Source organism: Microtus ochrogaster, unplaced genomic scaffold (assembly GCF_000317375.1).
Source record: "Microtus ochrogaster isolate Prairie Vole_2 unplaced genomic scaffold, MicOch1.0 UNK22, whole genome shotgun sequence".
Taxonomy (NCBI): Eukaryota; Metazoa; Chordata; class Mammalia; order Rodentia; family Cricetidae; genus Microtus; species Microtus ochrogaster.
In genome coordinates this window covers 1021590-1030605 of record NW_004949120.1, presented here as the reverse complement: position 1 = coordinate 1030605, position 9016 = coordinate 1021590, and the positions used below count along the sequence as shown (strand labels likewise).

Genomic DNA, 9016 nt, shown 5'->3' with positions numbered 1-9016 from the left:
TGAGTCTTCCGGATTCGTGGAGATAGAATCTCACCCATTTTCAGTCTGAGGTATAGGTAAGAGCCAGTGGCTAGCTACCTTGCTTTTCAGATCTTCAGATTGAACCCCAGTTTCTCTCTCTGAGCTTTTATTAATCATGCTTAACCCTGAGTTTGGTCCTAGAACTCATATGGCAGTTCATGAATATCTATAGCTCCAGAGTTTTATTTTGCTGAAAAATTTAAATTTCAATTTTTTCTAAGCAAATATCTTTATTTTCAGTTGTATTCCCTAAAAATATATTCAGATTGAAATTATTTTATATAGGATGTGTATTGCTCCTGTGATCCAAATTTGTATGGGAATAAAAGAAGTAGAATGGATGGAGGGAGAATTCGATTTCTATGTTTGCCTCTGCAGATCCCCTAGGAATCTAAGAAGTGCAATGATTGTAGAGAGGTGACCTCCACATAGATGCCAGAGAATTGGCTTTTGCCCTCATATTGACCATTGTTTGTATCTGAGCACCCCTTAGAATGTAGTGGGTTAATGAGACCCAGCACAAAGAAGTACTTCTAGTGGAGACAGTCTTCTTCACCCCAAAGTGAATCTTGGATATAAACTTATGGGAGAACTGTACAAGCTGCCAGAATGTACAGAAGGTGAGGGAATAAATGTCCCGTATCTAACGTTGATCTTTGGCAGAGCACACTGGTATCCACAGTAGTGAGAACTGGATGCTTCAAATGATGTCTTGGAGCACATGCCTGGTTCTGCAGGAGGTTAGGGGATGAATCAGCTAAGTTTTCTTAATGTAGCCAGAAACTCTAGTACAGAAGGGTTTGTGGGAAAATATGAGTCTATGTCGTGGTTCAGTCTTCTGATTTACCTGGGAAAACAAAATTGTTCTTCTTTAACAATGAAGCACAAGTCATCATCATTACTCCAAGCATCAAATTATTTAAAGATGATCCAACTTTAAAAAAAAAAAGTATGCTTTGCAGAAACATCAGCTGGATTTCTCTCTACAGCTGTGCACTATAGGGTTTTTTTTTCCTTTAAGACACCTGCTTGCTGCTGACAAGTTTCAAACATCTCTAGTATCTGCTGACTCAACTCATCTTAAGCAGTGGGATTTCTCTAGGTTCCAGAATTTCTCAAAGAGGTGGAACTCATCTGATTATATCTGGTACATGGTGTGTGTGAAATACTGGTGGCATGGAAATTCTGCCATCACCTTTATTTTCTGGTTAACTATAGTTGGTTCTGCGTGGGGTAAAACGAAATGCTACTGCTTACCATCAAGAGGCAAGTTTGCTATTTTTCATTTCTTATTCCCTTGCTTCCTCAAAATAATGGGGAGGTTGAGTTATGTATTGGACTGGCAAAGCTATACGTCAGGGACTCTAAGGACATAGCTCTTGACAAGGCTACGTTTTGAAGTTTGAATTGTGCATCAATTAGTAACTGGTGTGAACAAAGAGCTGATGAGAAAGCCAAGAAGTTATGATGCTGTTGGTGGCTTGGAGTAATGAGTAGACGACCCAAAATTGAGCTTGGGAGCATGTTCTTGATCATCAAAGGTGTATTCTTCTGCTGTTAGTTTTCCACTGTCTTTTGGAACACCAGGAAACCATCAAGACAGTCTTAACTCTTTCAGTCTAATGAATGAGGACAGGGTGGGAGGCAACATAAGGACTAGCAAGAAGACAGATTCAGAGAGAAGTCAGCACCAACCTTCTTCACCAAATTTAGCACCATGGGAATACACCCAGGGAGCTACTGGACAGCACAAAGCTTTCCTCTCAAAACGCAAAGTCAGTTTTACAAAAGTTTTGTTCTCCTGGGACCAGCGACTTGCATAGGACCATTGTTAATCCAGCCAATCAAGAATCAGACCACTACCACAGTTTAAAACTAAATTTGAAGCAAGCTTTCATTAAATGCTGGCCAGGTGAATGGTTCTGGCCAGGTCTGTACACCATCTCCCAGGAAATGACCCAGAATCAAGTTTTGCAAAGGTTTAACAGGGACAACCCATAATTCATTGCATTTCCCATCAGGTCCAATCAGGGACAAGCATATATCCTGACATACTTCCTGCCTATGTACCTAATACTCACATGTGATCAAGCACATCTGGTTCAGATGGGTAAAAAAAATTGTTTAGGGGAGTGAAAATATGTGACTTGTTATCTCCCATAAACAACAGCCTCCAGCATTTCAGGTACTATCAGTTCTTAGGCAAGAGGTTTTCAGATGAGAAGCTGTTTTGTTTCATGGATCTCTAAGACATAGTAATTACAACTTGTAGTAATATGAGCGGCAGGGCTGCGTCCCCAGCACCCCGGTCGCCTGGCTAGCTTATGCCCCGAAATAACAACACACAAACTGTATTCTTTTAAACAATGCTTGGCCCATTATATCTAGCCTCTTCTTGGCTAACTCTCGCACCTGGACTAGCCAATTTCTAATAATCTGTGTAGCCCACGAGGTGGCTTACCAGGGAGATTCTAGCCTACGTCCATCCTGGGTCGGAGCTTCATCACTAGTATCTGCCTCAGAGAGCAGAGCTATCGCGTCTGCCCGGGAGAGGGGAGCATGGCGTCTCTGAGCTCACTTCCTCTTCCTCCCAGCATTCTGTTCTGTTTACTCCATCCACCCACCTATGTTCTAACCTATCAGGGCAAGCAGTTTCTTTATTTAATTAACCAATGACCTTCCTCCATCAGCAACTCACAATTACATTTTAGGTTTTTGCTTTCACACCATTCCCTCTGAGGCCCCTGAACTCATTGCTGTCCATGCCAAGGAATCCAGCATCACTGCCTGCCAACAGGCTCACAGGCAGGAGCTGCTGTGCAAACTAGCCTAGAAGCAGTTCCAAAGCGCAGAGAAAGCCAGTGAGGGCCAGAGAAGGCCAAAGAAGACAGGCAACCTAAAACCCAGCAGGGAAGCAGGATAAGGCCAGGTCAGAGCCATGTGGGAGTGGAAGGTTAGAGAGGCATAAAAAAAAGCAGAATACCAAAACGTCTAGCAAAGGGCAGTATAGGCAACCCTATCAGAGATACCTGAAAGATCATGCTTACTCTTATAGTTCATCTTTCTTTCAAACCACCTTATAAATATTGTCTTCAGAAGACCTCATCTTAACAATGAAGTTATTTACTCACTGTTTGTTCATCTTTATGTATTCGGACATCGGGGACCTTGAACTTCTTCATTGATGCAAAGTAGATGGCCAGGTTCACTATTCAGATAACTGGTTGCTGTTGACAACAGCCACCATAGTCTAGAACTTAAGACTTGGATATGACATCTGTAATGATTCAACAGCAGATAGCACCTTGATAGACTGGAGCCAAAGAGAAACACAAAGTCATACCATGCATGCACCAGAGTTCACCTGAGAGGTTTATGGTGATGGAGACAGTACAGAGGTGGCCTCTGAGCCAGAGGGGAAGGAAAAGAGAATGGAGAGAAGGTGCCTGCTTCTTATAAGGGGATATAGCATATGCACATAGAAAGATTGCACTGCTCTTGGTGGTAGTAACAACAATGACCTGCATTTTAGTGGCAGATGATGACATGCCCTGCTGTCACTGTTCCTGAGGGCCAATTGGTAGAAAAGGTTGAATGATAACATTCCTTCCTCTGGTTTATTACAAAAGATGAAAAAAATAGGAAAGGAAGCAGATCTAAAAGCCTTGCTCTTTTAGAGTTCATTTGCTGCCGGGGGCATAAACATTTTCTGGGTGCTGTTGGTCCTCACCATCATGGCATATTTAGTAGTCTTGTGCCTTTCAACTCTATGGCTAGCAGTTGCTAGTCCTGTAATAATAACTATTTTATTGTTTGATTAGAAATTCTTTGAATTTTTCATTGGATAAATGTAGAAAGAAAATGGATAATACAGGATGTAGTTAGTAGAAACACGAAAACAAGAAGAAGAGGCAGGAAAAGAAGTATTTCACTTTCATATAGAGTCCCCAAGGTCGTAGGAGTTTGAAGTGTCAAGTTGTTCCTTACATTTCTTTTTGAGGTCTGTTTGAAATTGTTAAGATTGTTTTTTGCTGTGACAGATTGGTTGCCATGGAAGCCTATTCTTCCCCTATATCCAGGGTTTGAGTATCAGAATTTATTTTCTCTGGATTTTAATTGTGCTGAAGAGATGGTAGAGGTAACCCACAATGACAATGCCTGTTTCTCATCTGGTATTCTACTGGTCCTGAATGAAAGAGACCACCACATGGTAAAGACTCTCTCATGGATCCTGGATTAGGCACAAACCACATCCAAACACCTGTTTTCACAAAAAGATCCTTTATTAAGTGTGTGTGAATGCTTTCCAACTCAGACAGAAAATACAAATGGCCTTGTAGGTGTAATTATTAAGAGGAGAAGAAGCAGAGATCTGTGTTGGAATGGGCTAGAATGCATTGTTAGAGATAGGCAACAAAGCAAGAAGAGCAGGGGTATTTGTCCTGGAGAGACAAAGGACTGCCTCTCTACGCAGGGGAGACAGACATGGCACATGGGCAAATGGCAGTTTATAAAGGTGAAGGGGTAAACCCTGTGTTAGAATGAGGTGTTTAATTTTAACTGAGCGTATGAATTAGGTGAACCAAAGGGAGTTTTTGATTGTTGGACTTTGGTAGTCAGCCTCAGTAGGAGGAAGTTGCTAAATAAAGGAATAGTCCTTAGTGGCTAGCTTTAGGAATGTGATCTAAGGAGTGATTCAGGGAGTAGGAGAGAAGGCCTGCCAGAGCCACATGCTCAAGTGGACTAGCATCCCTTCACAGAGTATAGAAGTCAAGGGCCCCATTTTGTTGATAGGAGAATTGGGCGAGGATTCAAATGGTCTTGGAAAGACCAGTATGGGCAGCCTTTATGTCTGTCTTCTCAGTCTTTACAATAAACTTTCTGGTCATAGAAGAAGCAGACAAAAAAAAATAAGGAAATGAAGTAGGGAGGGGTTGACGTAGGTGGATATAGTGGTGATGGGAATTCTCATTGGCTCCTGACAGCCTTCTGAGAAACAATTCCCCAACCCTATTTAGAGGGACTATATTTTATAAGTGAGGGTTTTGTTTTGTGAAGCTTGAATCTCCACATATAAAAGTTGTCCTGGACAGAAGCAGACAAGAGGGAAAGGAGGAAGAGACTATGTCCAATCCAGTAGAGTGAAGCATAGCTGCTGGGGTAAAGCCTTATTCTCTGAAACTTAAGGGAGCAGGGTCCTGCTGGGGTTGATGTGTAGAAAAGGTAGTTATCTTGACGTAGGGGAATAAAGGGCTTGAAGTGGGATAGGTGAATCCAATGAGGGAGGACCTTAAGTGTAGAGGCTGTGAGGGTTACACTGAATGGACCCTACCATTTAGGGGGAAAGGGTGAGGGACATAGGCCAAGAGAGCAGAGAAGGACCTTGTGTTAGTTTGAGTGGAACTGGCTCCCATAATCTCATACAGAGTGGCACTATTAGGAGATGTGGCTTTATGGCGTGGATATAGCTTTGTTGGAGGAAGTGAGTAATTGTGAGCATGGGCTTTGTGTTTTCGTATGCTGCCCAGTGTCTCAGTTGACTTCCTGTTGCCTGCAAGATGTAGGACTCTCAGCTACTCCTCCATCACTATGTCTGCCTGCACATCACCCTGCTCCCTACCATGATGATAATGAAGTGAATTTCTGAAAGTATAAAACACCCCAATTAAGTGTATTCTTTATAAGAATGTTCGTGGGGTCTCTTCACAGCAATAGTAACCCTAAGATACACCTGACCTCCAATATTGATTGGGAATGAACAGAGCTTGATCCATGGCTAGGACAGGAAGTGGTCAGTAAAATTCTAGAGGAAGAAGCAGGGATGACAGAGTAAAGAAGCGAATAGGTGATCAGCAAGTGACAAGCATTTAGGTGAAAGACCAAGAACCAGGGTCCACACATGAGCTCAAACAGGAGGTAGAAAGAAGTCACTGTCACTTGGGGAGAGCCCCTAGCCTGAGAAGGGCCAGTGGCAGGAGATTTACCCAATCAAGGTAATATTATTGTGACAGTTTGACAAGTGTATCTATTTCTATTCTTATTATTTTAAATTATTTATTTAGTTATTAAAAAATTCCACCTCTTCCCATTTCCCTCCTACTCCCCCACTCCCCCTTCCCCTCCCTCTCCAGTCCTAAGAGAAGTCAGGGTGCCCTGCCCTGTGGGAAGTCTAAAGTCCTCCCCTCTCCATCCAGGTCTAGGAAGGTGTACATCCAAAGAGACTAGGTTCCCAAAAAGCCAGTACATGCAGTAGAATCAAAACCCAGTGCCATTATCATTGGCTTCTCAGTCAGCCCTCATTGTCAGCCACATTCAGAGTCCAGTCTGGTAACATGCTCGTTCAGTCCCAGTCCAGCTAGCCTTGGTGAGCTCCCATTAGATCAGCCACATCGTCTCATTGGGTAGACGTACAGCTCTAGAGAGGTTCCCGGGTGTCCAAGGGGATGTCCCCAGCTAGGTCCTTAGGCAGCAGAGGATAGGGTGCCTGAACTAGCCTTCTCCCATAGCCACACTGATGAGTATCTTGCACATCACCATAGACCCTTCATCCGGCGATGGAAGGAGATAGAGACAGAGACCCACATTGGAGCACTAGACTGAGCTCCCAAGATCCAGATGAAGAGCAGAAAGAGGGAGAACATGAGCAAGGAAGTCAGGACAAGGGTATCTTTTTAGGGAGCAGTTGTCTCATTCTATCTTTCCTGGGGAATGAGGGTGGTATTTGATATAGAAATGCCAAGAGATATTGAGATAGTTGGAGAGGGTTTGGGGAATATAGGAGGTGAATTAAAGACAATTGTCTGTCTGGAGGAAAGTAGGTATTCCAAAGTAGAAAACCATCTTCTAGAAGAGGATATCAGAGACTTTCTGACCCCTTTGATTGTTGATGGAGGATACCTCCATCTACCTGGAGGTATCTAATGCATTTGACTGTGGCATGCATGTAAAATCAAGTTGTAAGTTGCTTCCAGGGAGAGATCCTCTGTTCTGGTGGGTAGTGCTAAGAGATGACCTTTTGTATGTTGCAAATATGTGTTGCTTTTGTCAGTTGATGAATAAAGTTGCTTTGGCCGATGGCATGGCAGAATATAGCTAGGTGGGAAAGCCAAACAGAATACAGGGAGAAAAAAGGAGAAATCGAGAGAGAAATGAGAAGCCAATGAAGGAGTAAGATGCCAGAGCATTATCAGTAAGCCATGGGCTAAGAGGCAATACCCAAATTAATAGAAATGGGTTAATTTATATGTGAGAGCTGGCTTTTAATAAGCCTGAGCCATCAGCCAATGATCAAAATTAATATTAAGACTCTGGGTGATTATTTTATAAGTGACCATGGAACTGGTGAGTAGGACAAAAAAGGGTAGGAAAGGGGAGAATGTGCTATCTGGTGTTGGGGTCTGATATTTGACAGATTTTACAGAAGGCAACAATAGCCCTTAAGAAATGAAAATTCTCAGGGGTGGGCTGCATATGGGCCTTGTGAAGTAAGACAGGGCTCGGCTATTAGGTTGAAAGAGCTAGTGTAGATAGGACAGAATTTGTCAAGTTTCAGGGGGTATCAATGAGGATGAGGGTTGCAGTGCAATGATGCCCAGTGGTGGTTAAGATGGGTCTGGGCTCCTTAGGACTGCAGCTTTACCCACTTTCCCTTAGAGATGAGGGAATTGTTGGTCTGGTGGGACTAACAGTGGACAATTCCTATAGCCAAGGGGAGAAGGCAGCCACTCTACTCTGAGTGTACCTGTTCTAGTCTGATCTAAGCAGCTCAAGAAGGCCAGGTCTGATTCATACTTGAATGTGAGACTGTTAGTTAGCCATAATTTGGCCTCAGTTGGTTACAAACCGTCCTCTTATAATAATTACTCTGTATTCTTTCCAGATGACAGTGTTGGACAAAAAGATATGAAAGGCATATTTGAAGTCTATATAGACATTTAAGGATTGTCCTTGTGCCATTTAAAAGACATAGGGGAGAACTATTAATTCAGTCTGTAGATTACTGGCGTGCACACAAAGGGCCTGTGCCTCCACCACCTCAATTGCTGACACTTTATCTTAGTCTACTTTTGAGGGCCCCTCGTGTAAAATGGATCTACACTCTGTGTACTAGGTGGAGATGGCCCGAGGCAATGTGCTCTTTTGTATCTGTGAGGGATGAGGCAGTAGTTCCTTGAGAGTATCAATGAAAGAATGAGATGTGTTTGGTCAGGAAGACAATTGAGATATTGAGCGGTGGGTATGTTTGGAAAATAAATGTGGTATTTTTTACTAGTACCACCTGAAGAAAACCCAGGATGGAGGCAGAGTTTGTAAGCTCTTATGTGTTAAGAGGAGGAACATGTTATATGGGAGGAGAAGATTGTGGGAGATGACCAAAAGTTAGGTTTTTGGATTTGTAAATGAGCTCAACATTGCTGAAGCACATATTCAGAGTGCCCATCCCTGGGTGGTATGGCCTAATTTTTTTGGCCTAATTTCAATAGAAGGTCCTAATTGGAGGTCTAGGCTCCCAAGGACATACCAATCATTTTCTGTTGCTTAGAGCGAGAAGGGGCAGGTTAGATCTGAAAGATGTTGTTATGGGGCCTGGAGCAGGACTTGTGGGAGCTTCTGAAAGGGCTTAGTAATGGGAGTGAAAAGGGTTCATGGGAGGGGCCAAGGGCTACTTCATATATAAGGTGTCAAGGAGAGAAAAAGAAGGGTATCTAAGACTGTAAGAAACCAGTTATTCCTAGGAATAATAAAATATCCTCTTTGGTAGAGGGTACTGAGAGGGACAGAATTAGGTTTTTTCCTACCCAAGGTAATGACTTTGTGGGTCGGAGTAGTGGTTAGTTTCAACTAGGTAACCTGAGAGTGGACAGTTGGACCTTAGATGTTGAGACTCTAAGGCCTAGACTGGACAAGTAATTTAGAAGAGGAGAGGTATCTGTCTGGTTAATTGTAGAGACAGAATTCAGAAGTAAGAGGTCATTTACATTACTGTATAAGTTTA

At 42.8% G+C, this 9016-nt stretch overlaps 1 pseudogene; it reads right to left on the bottom strand.

Annotated features, from left to right (window-relative positions):
- Window positions 1-778: 778 nt before the first annotated feature.
- On the bottom strand, window positions 779-1545 carry LOC101996938 (annotated as a pseudogene).
- Window positions 1546-9016: the final 7471 nt, after the last annotated feature.